Here is a 24,476-nt window from a genome sequence, read left to right as displayed (position 1 = left end):
AAATTTGGGGCATCCCATGTACCCCCAATCCCTATCCAAGTTTTTTGTTCCCAAAATAAACACAAAAAAACAAAACCCCTAGACTGTTTCTTGAGCCAACTGGAGCAGGGGGAAATCCCTTTTTGCTTGGCTGTTGGTGCTGGGTGAGAGAAATAGGCCTAAATTCCAGCAGCTCCTTTGAGGTTGGCACTACACTGAGAAAGTGGTATCATTCTTCTGGCTGTGTTGACAGAGATGATAAAAAATCTCACAACTAGATGGACAGAATAATACATCCTTGTAAATGTAAAACAACTCCCTTACATGTATTTGTTCTGTGTATTTGGGATTTTTTCAGGAGTTTGGCTTTAATTAATGCAAAATGCTCATACTAAAGAGTAACTCCACTTTTGTGGGAAAAAAAAATCAAATAAAAAATAAAAGTTAACAGCGTATACAATAACATAGTGTACTGTATATATTGTAATTAAATGTTATGTAAAAATTACCTTTCCCTTTCAATCTGTAGCTCTGTAATTTTCTGTAAAATACAATGCAATATGGCTACCTGCAGGTGTTCCGTACACAGATGGTGAACAGAACGCCCCCCAGATATGTAATTCCCTGCTTGTGTGATTGGCTTACTTACTTGGCTTTTCACAGAAGTCTGCACTAAGATTCAAATCAGATTGTGAGCATCCCCTGCAACAAAATGTTAATTTTTGGTAAGGTAGTCCCAAAGAGAAATCACTTCTAAAGGGATGCAGACCCTGCAACATTCCTCATTAGAGCCCTACAGGTGACTGATAATTATAAAACCACTCAAACCACTACAATACAGATTCACATTGACATGGACACAGACAAACAAACAGCTAGTTCTTCAGAATAACAAAAGGTTGGAATCTGCAAAAAAGTTTGTTAAAATCCCTGCAATGTACATTAATCACCTAGAGGGGATTGTTTTTTTTTCTCAACAAAAGTGGAGTTACTCCTTAACGGCATGCCAACCAACTAACTTTTACTGAGGAAGAGACTCATGTCTCTTCTGCAATATAACATTTTTTTCTGCCTGCCAGCAATGTTCCTCTAGGTGTACACTGAGCTGTGCATGTGTAGCACATCATACAATCTCTCCATGCCTTGATTGCCCGGATGCATAAAACGGAGTTACGTCATTCCAGGCTGGCTGACCAATCAATATGGCTGAAGATGTTGAACCTACAAGGAGCCTGGAAAAAGATGTCAGTGACTGTGACAGAGTGAATGGGAGATTATGGATGTTGCATCTCTGGAGGGGAGGGGGGCACTGTTTATACTTGAACAATATGGGAAAAGCCCACCCACCAAGTTGCAGACTTTAGTTCTGCTCTGAGATGATGAAAAATAAACCCACATTTTAAATTTTTCTTAAAATGTTATTTGCCTGGCTGTTTGAGTTCAGTACTTGCAGGATATGGACAGTTTAGACTTTCATGGATGCATCCTTGTTTGGGATCGGGACCCAGGAAACTATAGACAAGGTGGTCCAGGCATAGAGGGGCAGATATTTTGTAATGTGGTGTTTGCATATGATTTCTTCCAAGAAAGGATCAAATTTCAGAACACCTGAGCTCCCATTCTGGGCGTGTCTTCAGTGAATGACAGCCCGTGCAAGCTGATTCATTCCCATTATCTGCAAAGGGAGGCTCTAGTCATTATCAACATATAAAGTAACCAAGGGAAAAGGCTTTTCCTTTCTAAAGCTAACATATGCACCTGGCAGTGGTTTGTACGTAAGTACAAGTCTCTATCACTAGTTTTAGTCTATTATACTAATACAAGTATGTGCATAATATGTAGTATTTTGTTATGATTTAATACACAGAGAACTTTCTCTAAATGAGTTTTGATATGTGCAACATTGATCTTGATATGTGCAACAATATACAAAAATATAGTGTGTGTTTTGTTGTCTATGGCTTTTTACATTTACATTTTATATGGATGTATATAGCAGAAAAAAAATGAGTGTAATCACATTCGACTTGGCCAGTTGGTATTTTCTTGCCATTCCATTTATACTGGTTGTATGTCAATTTCCTTTTATATCTGAATCATAAATATATTCATGTGTAGTCTCACAACATTTTGTAATTCATTTTTATTATTGTCTATTTATTCACCTGCTCTTGAGTATCTTCATAAACTATGTACTGTACAGTATATAGGAAAAATTCTGAAAGGCAGTTTAATTCCAATTCTATTAGGAAACCATGTAGTATTTGCATTATCAAATAAAATGTGCTAAGTTTCAGAAACTGAAAATATATATATATTTTTTAAATTCACTAAAGTTATCGCATCGATCAATTGTTTTTTTTTTGCATAAAATAATAATAAAAAGGAGCTGGTGCTTGCATGCACATAATATAGGTAATTTGTGAGGCTGTCTGTAGGTAAAAATCAACTCGCTAAATAATGTCATGGGTTATGTGCCTAAAATAATTCTATAAATATCAACATGTTGCGTGATCATATATATACGTGTTGAAATGCCTTATCTGTGATTAGGCAAACAAAAGTCCATCTGAGGAATGAATATATAAGCTTATAAATTGCAGATGCTAATTGTCACTTGCCATGTCACCTGCAACATGTTGCGGATTGTCACCTGCCACCAGATGCATATTGTCACTTGGCACATCACCTGTCACAAGTTGCAGATTGTCACCTGCCACACGTTGCGGATTGTCACTTGCCACGTCACCTGCCACACGTTGCAGATTGTCACTTGCCACGTCACCTGCCACACGTTGCAGATTGTCACTTGCCACGTCACCTGCCACACGTTGCAGATTGTCACTTGCCACGTCACCTGCCACACGTTGCAGATTGTCACTTGCCACGTCACCTGCCACACGTTGCGGATTGTCACTTGCTACGTCACCTGCCACACGTTGCGGATTGTCACTTGCCACACGTTGCGCATTGTCACTTGCCACACGTTGCGCATTGTCACTTGCCACACGTTGCGCATTGTCACTTGCCACGTCACCTGCCACATGTTGCGGATTGTCACTTGCCACACGTTGCGGATTGTCACTTGCTGTGTCGCTTGCCTGCCACAAGGTGCGGATTGTCACTTGCCACGTCACCTGCCATATGTTGCAGATTGTCACTTGCCACGTCACCTTGCCATCAGATGCAGATTGTCACTTGCTGTGTCACTTGCCTGCTACAGCTACACGGTGCAGATTCTCACTTGCTGTGTCCCAGCGTGAAGGCAGGCAGTAGAGAGATGATGTAATCTCTCTGCTGCCCGTGTCTGCACAGTGAGGGCAGGAGAGGGGTGATGCAGGGCAGGCGGTAAGATATGACATACGTTTCGTCTAATGGGACTTCTTCTGTGAGGGAGTAAGGGTCAGTGGTGCTCACATCACTTCCTTATATACAAACTTGGTACTGAAACACTAGAGGGCAGCGTAACCAGCATAATGGTATTCAAAACCATCATGAACCGTGACTTGGTTAAACTGATGATAGGCAACTCCTATCCTCATATTGATTAGTGGTTCCAAATTACTAATAACTACTGCAGTAGGGAACAGACGCAAAAGATACGCTCAGCATCTTTCCAAATAACTGTTCTGTTTTATTATGACGCAATTGAAGGTTTTTATACATATGATTACGTAGGTATCACATTAATATTACAATTGTACATTCATGGTAACAAGGGGCGTTACATAGGCAGGCTAATTCTAATCAGGTCTTGAAAGAATGTAAACATGTACTGAAAACATTATTAGTGCTGTGTGCACAGTGAGGGCAGAGTGCAATACATACAAAATAGAATACAATTATATACAGAACTTACAAATTTCCATTACATTCGCATCGCCATATTGTTGTAGTTCAAACCTAAACACATGGTGGCCATATGCCTGAGGATCCACTGCGCTCTATTTAAACAACCAAACCAATGATGGAACGTATTGCTGTTTGCACTGCATATATGATCGATCTGCATATTAAAAATTCACTTATGTCAGGATATTAAATTATACCTTCAATTCTTTAATAATACAGTACATAACAATAGGTGTTACCCTAATTGATAACTATTTAATTGTCTAATTAGTACATATATGCATTGCATTATCAACTAATAACTTTCCACTCATGAAAAACCAATATATATACACACACTAGAATTTATTATTGTACATAGTTATATATACAATTATAAAATTCAAAATTAAAATTATAAAAGAGGGGATGATAATTGTAAAAATCACGATTATTTGGCGGACATTCAGCTATTGTTTATAAAACTATTAATATCCCAATTAACATTTAACCCCTGTGGTTGATGGGATCTTAATTCATATATCCAGAGAGTCTCTTGTCTGGATTTATGTCGAACTATATTACTGCCCCTCCAATGGGGTATACCAACTTCAATATCTTTCACCTTCACTTGGGATGGATTTTTATTATGTTTTAAAGCAAAATGTCTGGATAGATTGTGCTTTTAAATATTTGCAAAGTGTTCACCCACTCTAATATGCAGTGCTTTTTTAGTCCTCCCCACATATTGTTTGCTGCAACTACATTGTAGTAGATATACTACGTTCTTCGTATTACATGATATGATATTACATGATATAAAATAAGTCTAGCTTCAGATTAGAACTAAGATTCTACAAGCTCTCTGTTAAGTGCAGAAAATGGAACAGGAAATAGGTAGAGACAAAATAATGATTCAGAGAAAAAAATTACATTTCACTCAACTTAAAGGAGTTGTAAAGGCAGAAGGTTTTTTATCTTAATGCATTCTATGCATTAAGAATAAAGACCTTCTGTGTGCAGCAGCTTGCCCAGCACCCCTCAATTACTTACCTGAGCCCCATCTCTGTCCGGCGGTGTCCATGAGTGTATTAGCCATCCAAGATTCTCCTTCTGATTGGCTAAGACACAGCAGAGTCGCCATTGGCTCCCGCTGCTGTCAATCAAAGTCAGTAAGCCAATCAGGGGAGAGAGGGGGTGGGGTCGGCTTGGGGCTCCGTGTCTGAATGGACACACAGAGCTGTGGCTCGGGTGCCCCCACAGCAAGCCCCCACAGCAAGCTCCTTGCTGTGGGGGCACTCGACAGGACAGGGGGCCAGGAGCAGCAAAGCCAATCAGGGGAGGGATGGGGTGGGGCTGGGTCGGGGCTCTGTGTCTGAATGGACACACGGAGCTGTGACTTGGCTCGGGTGCACCCATAGCAAGCTCCTTGCTGAGGGGGCACTCGACAGAGGGGAGGGGCCAGGAGCAGCGAAGAGGGACCCGAGAGGAGGATCGAGGCTGCTCTGTGCAAAACCAACTGCACAGAAGAGGTAAGTATAACATGTTTGTTATTTTTTTGTTTTTCAAACTAGACTTTACAATCACTTTTACTGCTACTTGGCCTTGACCAATCAAAAAAGGGTATCGTGACAGAATACCTGTGAAAACTTCAAGCCATGCTGCATCCTTTTTTCTGCAGTCCTTGTAGTTTGCATTTGAAGAATCATACAGAGCTGGTCTTTCACGAACGAAGATAATTAATTCCTTATTAGAAAGCACCATTCTCTTTGTTTTGGTAGCCCTACTGCTGTCCTCTTCCTCACACATCACTGACGGCTGACCATGTGACATGTAGCTACATGTGGATGTGTAGAGGTTAAGGGTTAGGGGCTGTCCATGTCACAGGGAGGAACAGTGATGGTCAGGCTGTGCAAGGATCTGATTTGAAGCCATGTTATGAACAAAAGTTTAACTAGCAAAGGGTTAATATTTAACTTCTTTCAGGCTCCAGTAGTGCTGCTGTAGATGCAGGTACGATTTGCATCACGATTTACATTATAGCTTATGGCAGTAAAATCATGCATTACTTTTTCAGGACTTCAGCACGAACTACTTCTCAAATCGCACTACTTGAAATCGTATCTATTAGGACACTGCCATAGAAACACATTAGATGCTACTTCACTGTGACCAGGGGCAAAATGCTTGCTATAGTTGAATAACTAAATGATTACTTACCTGAGTTCTGTATTGATCCAGCGCTGTGATCATCTGCAGGTCTTGTCTCGTCGCTCTCTCAGGCCGTGTTCACATATGTGCGAATTGAATGCAAGTTTCCTCACATCCAATGCACATGACATGCAAGTTTGACCGGCTCTCAATGGAGGGGGCGGCCACCGTCCGCATTCCAAAAGAGTCCTGTGTGTGTTTGGGTCCGGTTCAGGTGCAAATTCAGGTCAAAAATTCGGACCTGATTTGCACCTGAACCAGTGAACAGGAATGTACCGTACACCATGCTGGGAACCATAGCCACACATATGTGAACCCGGCCTCAGACTACAGACATTAAAGTGTTTACATATTCTAAACAAGCTGTGAAATCCTGTCCTTCCCCATCTAACCTAAATACTTACCTGAGTCCCTGACTGTTGTATAACAGTTGTGCTTACACCCAAAAACATAACCCCACCTAAACACCTTACTCATATTAATCGAGACCACACCAAGGTTGGGGTAACAAAGGCCGTAGCAGCCTACTTTATTTAACAAATATATAACGCTCTTCAAATTAACATAGAAAAGACATACAAGGAAAAAACATCTGTTATTCAACCCATAAATCTCTCTAGCGTTGGTCTGAGCAGGAACTTCGTAACCATCTGTGTCAATAACCATATTACACTGCGGTCCCTCTCAAGTGTATTAACCATGCCTCAAGCCGACAAGCTGGCTCAGAGACTACCACTGGCCGCAGTGTCCCCATTATCCCTTCCCGGCTAACCTCCGTTAACCGGAAACCACCATCAGGACCCATACCAACGATAGTTCCCGAACTCTTACTTCTGACATCTTCCTTCCCCTGCACAGACCAACGCCCACCGCTGCCACAACATCCCATCCGCCAGAAACCTGTCAGGAAAAAGCAAAACAACAACCTACCAAATATACAGTCAACACCACTAGGGAGGGAGGGCGGGATCTTTCCCTCACGCTTTGGTGACTCAACCAAGGCAGAGTCACCTTTTATGACCTCCTCCAGCCCCTCCCCCTCGGCTCCATAATACCACCCCTCTGCCTATGTTGATCTCATTGTTCACACCGTCATGCGCACCCTGCACCTATCCATTTTATTACTATTGCTCCGGGCTTTCTTGACTGTTGTATAACAGATGTGCTTACACCCAAAAACATAACCCCACCTAAACACCTTACTCATATTAATCAAGACCACACCAAGGTTGGGGTAACAAAGGCCGTAGCAGCCTACTTTATTTAACAAATATATAACTCTCTTCAAATTAACATAGAAAAAACATACAAGGAAAAAACATCTGTTATTCAACCCATAAATCTCTCTAGCGTTGGTCTGAGCAGGAACTTTGTAACCATCTGTGTCAATAACCATATTACACTGCGGTCCCTCTCAAGTGTATTAACCATGCCTCAAGCCGACAAGCTGGCTCAGAGACTACCACTGGCCGCAGTGCCCCCATTATCACTTCCCGGCTAACCTCCGTTAGCCGGAAACCACCATACCAACAATAGTTCCCGAACTCTTACTTCTGACATCTTCCTTCCCCTGCACAGACCAACGCCCGCCACAGCATCCAAGAGTAATCACCTTATCCTTGGATGCCCCTCCACACCCGAAGTGCTCGCTGAATTCCATCCTGAAGGCCCAACACCCACATGTCTATACCCACATCATTCAGATGCACACCATCCTTTCTCAAATATCTCCAAGTCTCAAAATCCAATTCCAAGTGTCGGATAGCCAACCCACCATTTCTCACCATGAACTTGCTCACCTCTCTGTTGATCTTCCTCTGGGCCCTGTTAACACCCTCCACTGACCTGACCATCTTCCAAGTTGTACGAGCCACCATGTCCGACCAGACAATGACCATATCAGGAAATTCCTCCATTAAATGCCACACATCAAACTTGATGTCACGCGTGATGTCCACCATCGATCTGACCCCCAAATCATTGCTGCCTACATGCAGGACTAAAACGTCAGGTGGTCTGTCCCTAGCCGCATAACGCTGCACCTCCGAGACTAACCTACCCCACAACATTCCCGGGACTCCCAACCATCTGATACAGGCCTCCCTCCTACCAAAACCCAACTGCCTGCTCTCATATCGTACGTCCCCCCTCCGGGCCCCCCAGCACATGTAGGAATGGCCCATTATCTAGACCAGTCCTGCCACCGAACCTGAAACTAGAAGAAAACAAACACCACACCATGACCACTATTATTCAAACCACACCCGGGCAAACTGAAAATTCACTACCCATACTACTACACTACAACCCCACCACCAGATGGGGCCGAACATATGACTGGAACCTACTATATTCCCACCGCCCAATGCATTTTACCGCTTCTACATCCATCCCATGTCTGGCTGCCTCTGTAGCAGCCCCTATCCTAAACGAGTGAGATGAAAATGCTTTATCCTCCAACCCCAACACCCTTAGGCATTTTTTAAAAACTGCCACAAACTGAAATCGCGACAAAGGGGTTCCATCTTCATGTACCAGAAAGGCACCCTGCACCGCCGGGCGAACCACTAAGAAACATCTAACTGCCCCCACTGGGCACAGAGGCGAACCCGGAATTGGATATACCTGTACTAACCTCCCTTTTCCAGCTTGGTCTGTCTTCGATCTCCGTAACAACAATGACACACCTTCATCTCCACAGGTCACCTCCTGACTCCCCAGTCCACCATGTACCTTATTTGAAGCACTTTCCAATTCCCCAATCCTAAACACCCCAAAGAACGCCAACAAAAACGCCACTTTGAACACGTTAACTTCATATTCAGAGGAACACACCCCCCCCCAGCCTTGCTACAATACCCAGAATAATCCCAAAGGTCACAGGCCTCCTGTTATCCTTCCGGACCACCGATCGCCGATAACCTTTTACGGCCTGCCGTACCCAAAAATCCTTTGTGAAATCGGGCAGCCCTTGTAATTTGAACAAGAAAGCTAAACCGGCCAGCTGCGCATTTATCACAGATGCGGACACACCCTCTTCCATTTTTCTTGCAATGTAATACAGAACGAGTAACCTCACTACCTGTCCAGTCGGCTCTTCGCCCACCCCTTGCACAAACGCCAGCCAATCCCGCCATACCTTTGTGTATGCTGACCACGTAGCCCCACTTACCGACTGCTGTATCCATCCTGCGATGAAGCCAATGCTATCCTCCACAACCACTCGGGACAAGGTACCCCCTGCTGCTCCGAATCCAGCACCAACTCTCAGAACCTGTCCCACTGGAAGTGAGATAAGGCATCAGCTATCACATTTTCCACACCCGGTAGGTGGACAGCATGAATGAAAACATTCAGTTGCAAACATCTCAAAACCAAATGTTGAAGTAACCTAATAACAGGCAGGGAAGACGCCGTATTGTTATTGATTACCTGCACCACCCCCAAATTGTCCCCATGGAAAGGCACCTACAGATCCCTGAACGATGCTCCCCACAATTCCACCATCAGAACCACTGGAAATACAGTAATTCCAGCAGCACCAGATTCTTAGTGAAACCCGCTTCGATCCATGACTGTGGCCAAGGACCTGCGCTCCATTGTCCCTGGAAAAAGGCCCCAAATCCTGTGGACCCAGCCACATCCATGAAACGTTCCAGGTCAAAATTGCTAACGGGCCCCGACATCCATATCGCCCGGCCGTTGAAGGACTCCAAAAAAGGTATGCCATACCCTCAAGTCTTCCCTGTGCGCACGAAATGGCTTGGGGACTTTATGCCGCCCGTACTCGCTGCCTGTCTGCGACTGAACACCCTCCCCATTGGTAAGATATGGCACACAAAATTAAGCCTGCCCAACACTGATTGCAGCACACACAATTGCACCTTACGCAATCCGAGCAGCCCTGCAATTTCCTTTTTCAAATCTGCCAACTTATCTGCCGGTAACCTGCATTCCATCGCATCTGAATCCAGGACAATGCCCAGGAACATGATGACCGTACTAGGTCCCTCCGTCTTTTCAGCTGCCAATGGAATGCCAAACCTTTCCGCAATGTGTTCTAACGTTGCCAGAAGCACCCCGCAAATTCTGGAAGAAGCCGGCCCTATGCACAGGAAATCGTCCAAGTAATGAATTATTGAATTCACACCCGACACATCCCGTACCACCCATTCTATAAAAGAAATGAACTGCTCAAATATCGCACACGATATAGAGCAACCCATCGGTAAGCACTGGTCAACATAAAATTCATTATTCCAATGACACCCCAGCAACCGGAAGCTGTCCGGGTGAACTGGCAATAGTCGAAAGGCCGATTCCACATCCGCCTTCGCCATCAAGGCTCCTTTCCCATAACGGAGCACCCATCCTACAGCGGCATCAAATGAAGTATATGTCACTGAGAATGCCTCCTGATCTATGGCATCATTCACCGACCCACCCTTTGGAAAGGACAGGTGGTGAATGAGCCTGAAATTGTTGGGTTCCTTTTTAGGCACTACCCCCAATGGTGACACAACCAGATCAGCCAAAGGCGCCGATGGGAAAGGACCCCCCCATTCTCCCCAATGCAACCTCCTTTCTTAGTTTCTCGGAAACCACCTCTGGATGTTGCAAAGCTGACCTTAAATTGGGAGATAACCTCTAAAGTACAGGGAATCCTAAAGACTACCGTGAAACCTTCCTCCAGTAAATGCGCCGCTATTTTATCCGGATACCTACCGAGAAACGGCCGCATCCTTTCCACCTTTATCGGGGTCCTCCCTCTTGTGTCCAGCCTCCCTGGTACGGCCTTTTCCTTGCTTGAAGCATCTGGATGCCGGATGAGTAGGGATGAGCTTCGTGTTCGAGTCGAACCCATGTTCGACTCAAACATCGTCTGTTCGACCATTCGCCGAATTGCGAACGATATGGGCCGTTCGCGGCAAATTCGAGTGGAGCATCACGACCCATAATTCACTGCAGCATCGCACTGCATTGCTGGCTGATGATTGGCCAAGCATGCACTATGACCCGCATGCTTGGCCAATCACAGCGCCGTCTGTACAGAGAGCTGTAATTGGCCAAAGCCAGGGTGGCTTTGGCCAATTATGGCTCAGGGGGTTTAGTATACGCCCCACACTATATAAGGCCACCTGCACGTCGGCCCTGTGTAGTGTGTTCCGGCGTTGAGAGACAGAGACAGAGAGACAGTGTCATTTGATTTAAGTTAGATAGATTAGGCAGGACAGTCAGTCAGTTAGCTGCACTTACAGTGTATTGTGTATATATATATGCATCCCAGGTGTTGTGTGTGTGTATGTGTGTATATATATATATATATATATATATATACACACACTGTATTCAGTTTAGCTAAATCCGTTCCTGTTATTATCTTCCTACTGACAGGAAGGCAGGTGCATAGTTGCCAACAGTCCCGATTTTCCCGGGACAATCCCGATTTTGGGACCCTCGTCCCGATTGGAGAGTGTCCCGAATCGGGATTTTCCATAAGGAAAATCGGGAATGTTGTTTTTTTTTTTGTTTTTTTGGAGCAGCGGGCTCCAGCAAAATGGCGGCCGGTGCCGCCGCTCTATCTGCCTCTAGTGTTGAGTGGAGAGGGGAAGGGGGCTCGATCCGTGCAGCCAATGAAGCAGCTTCTTTGGCTGCACGGTCCCTCCCCTCTCCACTGAAGCGAGCAGAAGACACGGCGCCGGCGCCGTGTCTTCCTGAAAGTTCCCCAGCCCCGTACTGCGCAAGCGCTGCGCCTGCGCAGTACAGGGGGTCCGCCATTGCCGAGGGGAACTTTCTTGGGAGAACACCGGCCGCTCATCCACTGAGCGGGGGCCGGGCTGCATTGAGGGGGGGAGGCTGCACTAACTGAGGGGGGGCTGCACTGAGGGGGGGCTGCACTGAGGGGGGGGCTGCAATAACTGAGGGGGGGCTGCACTGAGGGGGGGAGGCTGCACTAACTGAGGGGGGCTGCACTGAGGGGGGGCTGCACTAACCGAGGGGGGAGGGGGGCTGCACTGAGGGGGGGCTGCACTAACTGAGGGGGGGCTGCACTGAGGGGGAGGCTGCACTGAGGGGGGGCTGCACTAACTGAGGGGGGGCTGCACTGAGGGGGGGAGGCTGCACTAACTGGGGGGGGGCTGCACTGAGGGGGGGAGGCTGCACTAACTGAGGGGGGCTGCACTGAGGGGGGCTGCACTAACTGAAGGGGGGCTGCACTGAGGGGGGGCTGCATTAACTGAGGGGGGGGCTGCACTAACTGAGGGGGGGCTGCACTGAGGGGGGGGCTGCACTAACTGAGGGGCGGCTGCACTGAGGGGGGGCTGCACTGGCGGGGGCACCTGATGCAAGGACAGACTCTGGCGGGGGCACCTGATGCAAGGACAGACTCTGGCGGGGGCACCTGATGCAAGGACAGACTCTGCCGGGGGCACCTGATGCAAGGACAGACTCTGCTGGTGGCAGGCGACGTGGCTAGTGACACGCTCAGGGATCCCACTGATTCGGCATTATGGTGAGTTGAATGATTTAATTTTATATTACAATGTAATAATAGAAATAATGCGCTTCAATCATCCTGACACCATAACAACCATGGTGCCAGGATGATTGAAGCGTTAACACCAGGTGTTTGGAGTATCTTTATCTGCTGATTGTTAAACTTTCTAGAATACACATATTTCTATTGTTGTGTAGGATCTGCGGCTGCTGTCCCGTCATTCCTCTCTCCACCTCTCCCTCTCCCTCTCCCCCTTTCCCTCTCCCTCTCCATCCCTCATTCATCTCAGACTCTAACCACACCCTCTTGAGCCACACCAATTTAAGCCACACCCACTTTTCATGCAAGCCACGCCCACTTTCCGTGCAAGCCACGCCCACTTTCCGCAGCGCGCTGCAACTATTATTTTTTACTAGACCACACCTACAAACGAATGCCCCGCCTCCTAATTATTGATCGACTCCGCCTACAGCCAAAAAAGTGTCCCACATATTTTTTTTCAATGTTGGCAACTATGCAGGTGTTGTTACAGTATTGAAGAAAATTGCTGGTCTTCTCTTCTGATCCTATTAGTCCTATTCGCTACAGTATTTACAGTTAGTGTAGTGCGACCTCTGCACAGTGTTCAGCTAAAGCTACCTGTAGAAGATTGGTGGTTTTCTGATCCTATCACTACCGCAGGCAGCTACATTATTTTTTAGTGTAGTGCGACCTCTGCACAGTGTTCAGCTAAAGCTACAAGTTAGTGTAGTGTGACCTCTGCACAGTGTTCAGCTAAAGCTACAAGTTAGTATAGTGTGACTTCTGCACAGTGTTCAGCTAAAGCTACAAGTTAGTATAGTGTGACTTCTGCACAGTGTTCAGCTAAAGCTACAAGTTAGTGTAGTGCGACCTCTGCACAGTGTTCAGCTAAAGCTACCTGTAGAAGGTTGGTGGTGTTTTCCTGATCCTATCACTACCGAAGGCAGCTACATTATTTACACGTTAGTGTAGTGCAGTGTTCAGCTAAAGCTACAAGTTAGTGTAGTGCAACCTCTGCACAGTGTTCAGCTAAAGCTACAAGTTAGTGTAGTGCGACCTCTGCACAGTGTTCAGCTAAAGCTACAAGTTAGTGTAGTGCGACCTCTGCACAGTGTTCAGCTAAAGCTACAAGTTACTGTAGTGCGACCTCTGCACAGTGTTCAGCTAAAGCTACCTATAGAAGGTTGCTGTTGTTTTCCTGATCCTATCACTACCGCAGGCAGCTACATTATTTACACGTTAGTGTAGTGCGACCTCTGCACAGTGTTCAGCTAAAGCTACCTGTAGAAGGTTGGTGGTGTTTTCCTGATCCTATCACTACCGAAGGCAGCTACATTATTTACACGTTAGTGTAGTGCGACCTCTGCACAGTGTTCAGCTAAAGCTACAAGTTAGTGTAGTGCGACCTCTGCACAGTGTTCAGCTAAAGCTACAAGTTACTGTAGTGCGACCTCTGCACAGTGTTCAGCTAAAGCTACCTATAGAAGGTTGCTGTTGTTTTCCTGATCCTATCACTACCGCAGGCAGCTACATTATTTACACGTTAGTGTAGTGCGACCTCTGCACAGTGTTTAGCTAAAGCTACAAGTTAGTGTAGTGCGACCTCTGCACAGTGTCCAGCTAAAGCTACAAGTTAGTGTAGTGCGACCTCTGCACAGTGTTCAGCTAAAGCTACCTGTAGAAGATTGGTGGTGTTCTCATACTAATACTACAGGCAGGCAGTTGATTTTGCATCTCACTGCAGGCCATTAGTATATCTGGAAGGCCAACAAGGAGAGGCAGACAGTCACAAGCCAATAAAAGAGGGCAAGTAGGCTCTGTGTCTAGAGGCAACAGTGCTGGTCGTGGACACGGTGCATCCTCATTAGCACGTGGCCGTGGGACGCGCTTGGCCTTTTTTCGGCAGCTGGACGTGTTGAGCCGCAACATGAGGAAGACTTGGTCGAGTGGATGACCAAGCCATCCTCATCCTCCTCATCCTCTCTCACCCATGCTCAGGGTACTTTGTCTGGCAAAGCAGCTGCCAACGTGGCCTCTTCCCTCAGCTCAATGGCATCAGTGACTCCTTCCCTGGCCCCGCCATGTCCTCCCGAGGAGTCTCTCGAACTGTTTGACCACAGTGTTGGGTACATGCTCCTGGAGGATGCCCAGTGTTTAGAAGGCTCTGATGATGATACTGAGCTAGATGAAGCCAGTAACATGAGCACGGACAGAGGGGGTGCCCAAGAAGGACAGCAATATGGCAGTCATGTTCCCCCTGCTGCAGCATACTGCCAGCTTTGCTCCAGTGATGAGGAGGGAGGGGATGATGAGGTCACTGACTCAACATGGGTGCCTGATAGGAGAGAGGAGGAGGCACATCACCAACGAGGCAGGATGCCCTCCAGGGGCCAGTCTAAGGGCAGCACACTGACTGCATCACACCTCAGAGTTCCGCACGTGCAGGGCACTGCTGTCTCTGCACGTTATTCCAAAAGTTCTTTGGTGTGGGCCTTTTTCGAGACGAGTGCATCAGATGGCACCACTGCTATTTGCATATGTCTCAAGCGTATCTCGCGTGGCCAAAACATCTCCTGCTTCGGCACCACATGCTTGACCAGACATATGTTGACCTGCCATGCAGTTCGTTGGCAAGCGTACCTAAAAGACCCACACTAAAAAACAAAGAGGACCTCTCCTTACTCCTCATCAGCTGGGATCTCCAACCCCACCATACCTTCAGTCCTCTCTGAGACCTGCACTGAGAGGAATGAAGGTGTAGAATTAGGTGTGTCACAGCCAAGTACTTGCGGGCAATCTGCTATCGGTACACCAACGTCATATTGTACCAGGCAAATTTCCCTGCCCCAGCTGCTGCACCGCAAAAAGAAGTTCGCTCCCAGCCATCCACATGCCCAGCAGTTGAATGCTAGCCTGGCAAAATTGTTAGCACTTCAACTGCTACCTTTTCAGTTGGTAGACTCTGCCCCCTTCTGTGAGTTTGTGGAATGTGCGGTTCCTCAGTGGCAGGTTCCCAAACGCCACTTTTTCTCACGGAAGGCGATTCCGGCTCTCTACCGGCATGTGGAAGGCAATGTCTTGGCCTCGCTGGACAGGTGCATATTACCGCTGACTCATGGCCCAGCAGGCATGGACAGGTACGTTACCTAAGTTTCACGGCGCATTGGGTGACTCTGCTGGCAGCTGGGAAAGATGCAGGACAAGGTGCAGTAGTGTTGGAGGTTGTTCCGCCACCACGCCTTCAAAATGCCACTACTAGTGATTCTGACACACCTCTCTCCTCCACCCCCTCCTCTTCTTCTTCCTCCATGGCCTCTTCCTGTGCTTTGTCCTCGGAACCAGCGGTGCTCCATAGGCATTCAAGGGGCTACGCAAGTACGCAGGCCAAAAGATGCCATGCGGTGCTTGAGCTGGTGTGCTTGAGGGACAGGAGCCACACTGGGGCAGAGGTTCTGTCAGCTCTGCAGGGGCAGGTTCAGAGGTGGTTGACGCCACGCCAACTTAAGGCAGGAATTGTGGTTTGTGACAATGGCACCAACCTCCTCTCCGCCCTCTGACAGGAACAAATGACCCATGTGCTCTGTTTGGCTCACGTCCTTAACTTGGTGGTGCAGCGGTTCTTGGGCAGGTACCCGGGCTTACAGGATGTCCTGAGGCAGGCCAGGAAAATCTGTGTGCATTTCCACCGGTCATATAATGCTAGTGCTCAGCTGGCAGACCTCCAAAAGGAATTTAACCTGCCCAAGAACCGCCTAATCTGTGACATGCCCACCAGGTGGAACTCAACGTTGGCCATGCTGCAGCGTGCACACGCAGCAGAGGGCCATCAATGAGTACCTGTGCGACTATGGCACCAGGACAGGGTCAGGGGAGCTTGGTTTTTTTTTCCCACGCCAGTGGGCCATGATCAGGGATGCATGCACTGTCCTGTCACCATTTGAGGAGGCCACGAGGATGGTGAGCAGTGACAGTGCATGCATCGGTGACAATGTCCCCCTTGTCCACCTGTTGGAGCACACGCTGCATGGAATAATGGACAGGGCACTTGAGGCAGAACAGAGGCAGGAAGAGGAGGACTTCCTCAGCTCTCAAGGCCCCCTTTATCCAGACAGTGTTCCTGCGTGCCCGTCGATCACACAGGAAGAGGAGGAGGAGGAGGATTGTGTCAGTATGGAGGTGGAGCCTGGCACTCAGCATCAGCAGCAGTCTTTAAGGGATCATTAACAGTCCCAAGAAACACATGGACTTGTACGTGGCTGGGAGGAGGTGGCTGAGAATCATGTCGTCCTTAGTGACCCAGAGGACTCCGGACCGAATGCCTCAGCAAATGTACGCTCCATGGCCTCCCTGATCCTGCAAAGCCTGCGGAAGGATCCTCATATCCGTGGTATCAAGGAGAAGGAACAATACTGGCTGTCAACCCTCCTTGATCCACGTTACAAGGGTAAGGTTGCAGACCTTATCTTGCCGTCGCAGAGGGAGCAGAGGATGAAACATCTTCGGGAGGCCTTGCAGAAAGGTCTGTGCAACGCGTTTCCAGAGACTGGGAGGTTACAAACTCCTGTTTCTGGACAACGTGACCCGACATTACATTCAAGCCGCAAGCAGTTTTAAATGACTTTTATTCCTTTAAAAATGGCATTTTGTGCAGGGACTGTTCTAAGCACGGGAAACACGTGCCACTTTACAGGCATACTATAGACACCCCCCAGGTACGATATTTAAAGGAATATTTCACTTTTTTTTTTTTACTTTAACCACTTCAATACCAGGCACTTAGACACCTTCCCGCCCAGACCAATTTTCAGCTTTCAGCACTGTCACATTTTGAATGACAATTGCGCGGTCATGCTACACTGTACTCAAACAATTTTTTATCATTTTGTTCCCACAAATAGAGCTTTCTTTTGGTGGTATTTGATCACCTCTGCATTTTTTATTTTTTGCGCAACAAATAAAAAAAGACCAAAAATTTTGAAAAAAAAAACAAGTTTTTCTTTGTTTCTGTTAAAAATTTTTGTAAATAAATGCGTTTTCTTCTTCAATGACGGGCACTGATATGGCTGCACTGACGGGCACTGATACGGCGGCACTGATGGGCACCGATGAGGTGGCACCAATGAGGTGGCACCGATGATGAGCACTGATAGGCAGCACTGGGCACTGATAGGTGGCACTGATGGGCACTATTAGGTGGCACTGGTATGTGGCACTGATGGGCACTTATAGGTGGCACCGATGGGCACTCATAGGCAGCACTGATGGGCACTCGTGGGTGGCACTGATGGGTACTTATGGGTGGCAATGATAGGTGGCACGGATGGGCACTGATGGGCACTGATAGGTGGGCACTGATGGGCACTGACAGGTGGCACCGATGGACACTGATGGGTGGCACAGATGACACTGGTGGCACTGATGACCCTAAGGGTGGCATTGCTGGGCATCACTGCAATATACTGGTGCCAATCAGTGCCCATTTGTGGGCACTGATTGGCACAGATTGGGCACTGACTGGGCACATGTGGATGGTCATGGGGTACATACCTGGCCATCCACATGTTGCCCCTCTCCCTGGTGGTCCTAGTGGCGATCCCTGGTGGTCCAGTGTGGTCATCTGAGGGGGGGCTGCGCTGATAAACAATCAGCACAGACCCCCCTGTCAGGAGAGCCGCCGATCGGCTCTTCCTATTGACATCATGATCAGTGTGATCAACGGCTCTTCCTATTGATATCGTGATCAGCCATGATTGGACACGGCTGATCACGTGGTAAAGTGCTTCCGCCGGAGGCTCTTTACCAAGATCGGTGGAGCGGTGTGTCAGACTGACTCACCGCTCCACCGATTGCCGTGATGCGCGCCCCCACGGGCGTGCGGCAGCATGTTATCCTGCTGGACGTCATATGGCGCCCAGTCAGGATAACTGAACCACCGCACGGCCGTCATCTGCTATGGGCCGGGCGGGAAGTGGTTAAGCATCGTTAAAATCACTGCTCCCGAAAAAATGGCCGTTTTTAAAACTTTTTTTTGCATTGATACATGTTCCCTGGGGCAGGACCTGGGTCCCCAAACCCTTTTTAGGACAATACCATGCAAATTAGCCTTTAAAATGAGCACTTTTGATTTCGAATGTTCGAGTCCCATAGACGTCAATGGGGTTCTAACGTTCGTGCGAATTTTCGGTAGGTTCTGGTGCGAACCGAACCGGGGGGGTGTTCGGCTCATCCCTACGGATGAGCTCCGCCACACTCTGAGCACTCATGTTTGTACCTACACGTACCACCAAACTTGCATGTCCCTGTATTGTATTGCCAACAAACCCCTTTCTTGTTCCCGGCCGATTGTCCCTGGGCCGAAGGTCCACCGCGCCCCCCCCCCCCCCCGAAAAAACTGATTCGGTGCCTGCGCAGTCATCATCAGGCGCATCCATAAGCTTATATCTTTGTGGTCCCATCGCAGCTCTGTCCTGACTGCTCTCCGCTGACAGAACTGCTCATCATACCTCAGCCACGCCGTGCCGCCATAAACCCTATAAGCCTCCCCTATCGAATCCTGGTAACAAAAGAGTGCTGAACAGTGTTCGGGGTTCTTTTCCCCAATGACACTTGCCATCATGGAAAACGCCTGTAGCCAATTGGCAAATGTCCTTGGGATCAACCTGTGTCTCCTCTTCTCCTCATCCTCTTTCTTAGAATCATCCGGTATTACCCTGTCTAAATTGAACTTTTCTAATGGTAGCAGTGAAAAAATCTCCACATACTCACCTTTCCACAGTTTGTCCCGAACCTCCTGCTTCAGGTGAGCTCCTAATGGCCCTTCATAGCAAACACAGACTTCACTTTTCGCTGCATCAGCTAACATAATAATGTCTTGCCGCCCTGCGGTCTCACCTACCACCGCCGCCTTGGCCGTCCCCTGCGGAACACTACTCATCGTTGCCGCTGAGGTGGGCAAAGTAACCGCAGCTGTAACTGCCGGTGCCACCGCACCTCCTCCTGATGTAACGCCCTCCCCGGTCCCCCCTGCTGGTGGGACCCAGGCCGACGCCGGCCCAGCGGCAGCCCTTCCTGCATTTTCAAACTTCTGCACCAGCTCCTTTATACCCGCTAAGAAGCCCAATAAACCCACAGCCCCCCCGGCGGCCTCCACTGCCCCCCCACTGGCTGTCACCACCTCTGACCTGCCCCCAGGCCCTGTACACACTGGCAAACCCAAATCAGTTACAATTAAAGGTGACTTACCGGGCTGCATAGGCGTTGCCCCATCAGCCGACCGTCTGCACTCCCCCGCAGCTGCTCTCCCGGAAAGGGGGACCGTTTCCTCTTCCGACCCGGACAATTCTCCCGTTAAACTCAGACCCGGATCATCCTCCTCTTCGGACGAAAGCCTGCCAGGCCTGGTCGCCGTGGTTGCCACTGTAGCTGCAGACATCCGACCCCTCCTCCGCGCAGTGTGTCCACTTGCAGACTTCTTGACAGCCTTGCCAGGACAGGTGTGGGGTACCACAGTCCTGCCGGCTTCCGCTCTCCCTGCAGACTTCTCAGAACGCCCTCGGTCGATCCTCTGCTGGTCCCCTGTCGAGGCATTGGAAGGCCCGGGGACCCCATCAGGAGTGCTCCTATTCCCGGCAACTGTATCCCTTGACGTCATCCTGGGGGCGGGGCCAGCGCTCCCCGTGTCTCCGCACCTACTAGGCCACAATGCGGCCTCAAGATTCTCATATTGCCCCCTGAAAGGCCTAGCTTGCCGGGTGGGTGTCCGACCCGGACTGCCGCTTTCCGCCCTCGTCGCTCGTTTTGCCGGTGGGCCCGCTGGGTGTCCCTCCCGGCTACCCCCCGGCTGCCACTGAGTCCCCGCCTGATGCTCCGGTGAAAACCACTCAGGCGGCCTCTATCTACGTCTCCTCCCGCCCACACTTGCCTCTAATCCAGGGAGCTGTAATGCTGACCCCAATGTGTCCTGTAGCCACTCCGAACCCCGAACCGCCGCCTCCTCCCTGAGCTGGGCCAGAATTCTCTCCGCCATGCTGCTGTGCTCCAACTTTCCCCCACGCTTTGGTGACTCATCCAAGGCAGAGTCACCTTTTATGACCTCCTCCAGCCCCTCCCCCTCAGCTCCATAATACCACCCCTCTGCCTATGTTGATCTCACACCGTCATGCGCGCCCTGCGCCTATCCATTTTATTACTATTGCTCCGGGCTTTCTGTATCGATCCAGCGCTGTGATTGTCTGCAGGTCTTCTGTCTTTGCTCTCTCACAGGCTGGGCTAAGAGCAGCGGGAGCCATTACTGAGGAGGGACTGGGGGATGCTGATCCGCACTCTATGTGCCAATGAACGTCAACAGCCTGGCTCAGGACTGAGCCCACATATGTGGCACCATAGGATGTGGCCTCCTATGGTGGCATGCACAGAAGAGGAAGTTTGGGGCTGTTCTGTGCATTACCATTGCACAGACCAGGTAAGTATAGTATGTTTGTTTTTATTTTAGGAGAAAAAAACTAACTTTACAACCACTTTAAATTTGAACTGGAAATAGATCTTTCAACACCATAATGAAGGAATAGTTAAAGCGATACCAAAGTCTCATCTTTTTTTTTTGTTTGTTTGTTTAAAAATAACAAACATGTTATACTTACATGCTTTGTGCAGTTGTTTTGCACAGAGCAGCCCCAATCTTCCTCTTGGAGAGAGAAAGGAAGGAATCCCCAACGCCGCACATCCACGCAAGTTTGTGATGGTGAAAAGGACAGCCTCAGCCTGGGTCAGGCCACGCCCACAACATGTTTCGCTCCGCCCCTTGGAGCGTAATCTCTCTCCAGTTACTGTAGGAGCCAGGACAAGCTCCACTCATTTGCCAGCACTTCCGCAGCAGTGGATGCTTCTACCACTGACATCACTCCCCGAATCAGCTGAGCCTGAGTGGCACACTACATTGTCTAAAGGTCACAGTGAGCTGATCCTCTTCTTCTCATGTCCCTCGCTGGTTCTCCTGGCCCCTGTCTCCTGCCGAGTGCCCCCACAGCAAGCCGCTTGCTATGGGAACACCCGCACCGAGTCGCTGCTCTGTATGTCCATTTAGACACAGAGCTGTGGCTCTGCCCCTCTCTCTCTCTCCTCATTGGCTCACTGGCTTTGATTGACAGCAGTGGCAGCCAATGGCTCCCTGCTGCTGTCTCAGTCAATGAGGAGGGGAGTCCCAGATAGCCGAGACTCTCTTACAACATCACTGGATTGAGATGGGGCTCAGGTAAGTATTAGGGGGGCTGCTGCATACAGAAGTGTTTTTTTTGTTTGTTTTTTTTTATCTTAGTGCATAGAATGCATTAAGATAAAAAGAACTTTCTGACTTTACAATCACTTAAAGAAAAAAGAAACTGAAGGTTATCAACTGGCCTAGTCAAATCCCCAAGTTCATGCAAGGAAGCCCACAAACATCTTGCAACTGAAGGAATTTTGCATTAAGAAGGGACTAAAAACTTTACCAAGTCTATGTCAGAGACTGCTGGGCAGTTATAAAAAAACGTAGAGGAAGTACTTTCTGCTAAAGTGGGCAACACCAGATTTACTTACTTTTTCTACAATACACAATTACATCCATTGACATTTTTGTTAAATAAACTGTTGAAAATGTGCATTTCCCTGTGTTTTTTTTCTACAAATATATCACCTTTATCTTTAAGCACTGTTCAAATGAGGAACTATCATTATTTTTAATTAACTCCCCAGGGGACCAAGTACATATAGCACTGTGTCTCCTTTTGTAGTCCCCTAAACACACCTGTATATGAGTAATCAGAGTGATCTGTCACTATTATGAATGATTGTGTGTAAAGTATTTGCCCTGTGTGTATGAGCAACCACAGATACATTACACAGAACCACAGCTCCAAATTATATTTTACCTTTATAATTAACAAGTAGTGCTGATTGTTCATTCATATGTGACAGATCTCTCAGAGCTGTGGATCTCTGTGCGTCTATCAGGGCTACTTACACATACACAGTCCAACCGATGGATGACCCAGCACTTCGTGAGCCTTCAATAGTTATGAATGAGCGATCAGTAATGTTGGGTCAGTGCCGTGTATAACACAGTCCAACATTGCTGACAGCTTCTTTATAAAACTTTTGTATATTTTAAAATGTATTTGAACCATCGACACGGACAGACATTCAACAGGACTAGGGATGAGCCTCGAGTTCGAGTCGAACCCATGTTCGACACGAACATCGCATGTTCGACCGTTCGTCGAATTTTGAACATTATGGGCCGTTCGCGCCAAATTCGAGTGGCGCGTCACGGCTCATAATTCACTGCGGCATCGCAGTGCATTGCTGGCTGATGATTGGCCAAGGATGCACTATGACCCGCATGCTTGGCCAATCACAGCGCCGTCTGCACAGAGAGCCGTAATTGGCCAAAGCCAGGGTGGCTTTGGCCAATTATGGCTTAGGGGGTTTAGTACACGCCCCACACTATATAAGACCGCCTGTGTGGCAGCCTTGTGTAGTGTGTTGCGACGGCGGAGAGAGATGGACGCGTGGCGTGGCGGAGAGCAGACGTAAACTGGAAGTAACGCCGTTCCTTCTGTATATGCAAGTTTTTATTGTTTTTAAATGTAAGAGACCACCTTGTAGCCCGTAAATAAAGTTTTTTACTCATCCTAAATGCTACACCATTGGAGGCTTTCTTTTTCCCCCTCTCTTCTCCACCGGGCTGTTCGAGCCTTGGTGGAATTTGCTCTAATAGGCATGTCTATTGTATGAAGAGCGGAAAGAAAAGGAACTAAGCCATAACCAACAGATGGGAACGTCTGAACATTACTGAGATGTAATATGCAGCCCCAACAAAAGACACCTAATGACGCCTGATTTAATCTGTATTAAGGTGAGAGTTCTGAGAGCCTAATGCTATCTGAATATTTTTCATGAGGACCTGCATGAACTTTTACCTATCCATAAATTAATTCAACTCCAGTCATTTTATGAAGCTTCACAGCCAAGATTCAGTTATTCACCTGTTCACTTTATGAACTTTATCCTTGATACACAGACACTAAGCACATTTCACTTTGACTTTGCATTTTTATATATATTGATTATTGTGATATTGTATGTTTATTTTATCCACAGGATTTTCACTATTTAATTTATTCTATTAGTCATTTTACATTATGTGTGATTAGATTTTATGCGCGAGATCCTTTTACTCTAACTATTCCATTGAAGTGTAATGTGAACACTTTTGATTTTGCTGCTGTCTTCGTAAGACATCATCACACATCAATATTTGTAGCTACTACACATTTTCACTTTTTATGTCATTTTGTACACATTTTCACTATTACTCATTAACAGCGCGAAGGACACTTCCACTTGTCCAGGGAGCAGGGCCATCAAACTTAGGGCATCGGTCAGAAAAGAATGGGGACAGGAGTAGAGGCTTCTCCCACCCAAATCTCTTTGAAGCCTCCGGGAATCCAGACCCTGTTCTGAGAACACAGAAAACCAAAAACTGTTTTTCTCAACTCAGAACACTATTCTGGAGCCCCTCACATATGTTAAATCCCTGTGTAACAGGGTGAAAGATCAGTCCAAGGGGCAGGCAAAAACATGGTCAACAGGCTGAGGTCAGTGCAGGTAAAGGGCAGAAATAGATGGTAGGCAGAGGCATAGTCGATAGTCCAGGGTCAGTTCACGTGAAAGGCAGAAACATGGCGGATAAACAATGCAGACTGCAGGCAGAGGCATAGTCGATAAACAGGCCAGGGTCAGTTCACATGGAAGGCAATGATATGGTTGGTTATGGCACCAGGGAATTATTCAGGATAGGAGTTGAAAACGGGGAACGGGCCAGGCCAGGTTGGGAGGGACATTGGGCACAATGGAAACTGGTGTCTTTCCTAACTCCTCTTTTGGTGCACAGCCAACATTT

The 24,476-nt window shown here is 47.8% G+C and overlaps 1 protein-coding gene across 1 annotated transcript in view; it reads left to right on the top strand.

Annotated features, from left to right (window-relative positions):
- Positions 1 to 1,624: 1,624 nt before the first annotated feature.
- Positions 1,625 to 24,476, top strand: part of LOC141127386 (glycoprotein-N-acetylgalactosamine 3-beta-galactosyltransferase 1-like) — a 119,591-nt gene continuing 96,739 nt past the window's right edge. The window contains exon 1 of the mRNA XM_073613749.1: positions 1,625 to 1,754. The gene's annotated coding sequence lies outside the window, so the exon portion shown is untranslated. The remainder of the gene's footprint in view (positions 1,755 to 24,476) is intronic.

The sequence above is a fragment of the Aquarana catesbeiana genome, linkage group LG02 (assembly GCF_042186555.1).
Source record: "Aquarana catesbeiana isolate 2022-GZ linkage group LG02, ASM4218655v1, whole genome shotgun sequence".
Lineage (NCBI taxonomy): Eukaryota > Metazoa > Chordata > Amphibia > Anura > Ranidae > Aquarana > Aquarana catesbeiana.
The sequence above is the reverse complement of the archived record's forward strand: the minus strand, read 5'-3'. Positions and strand labels throughout refer to the sequence as shown.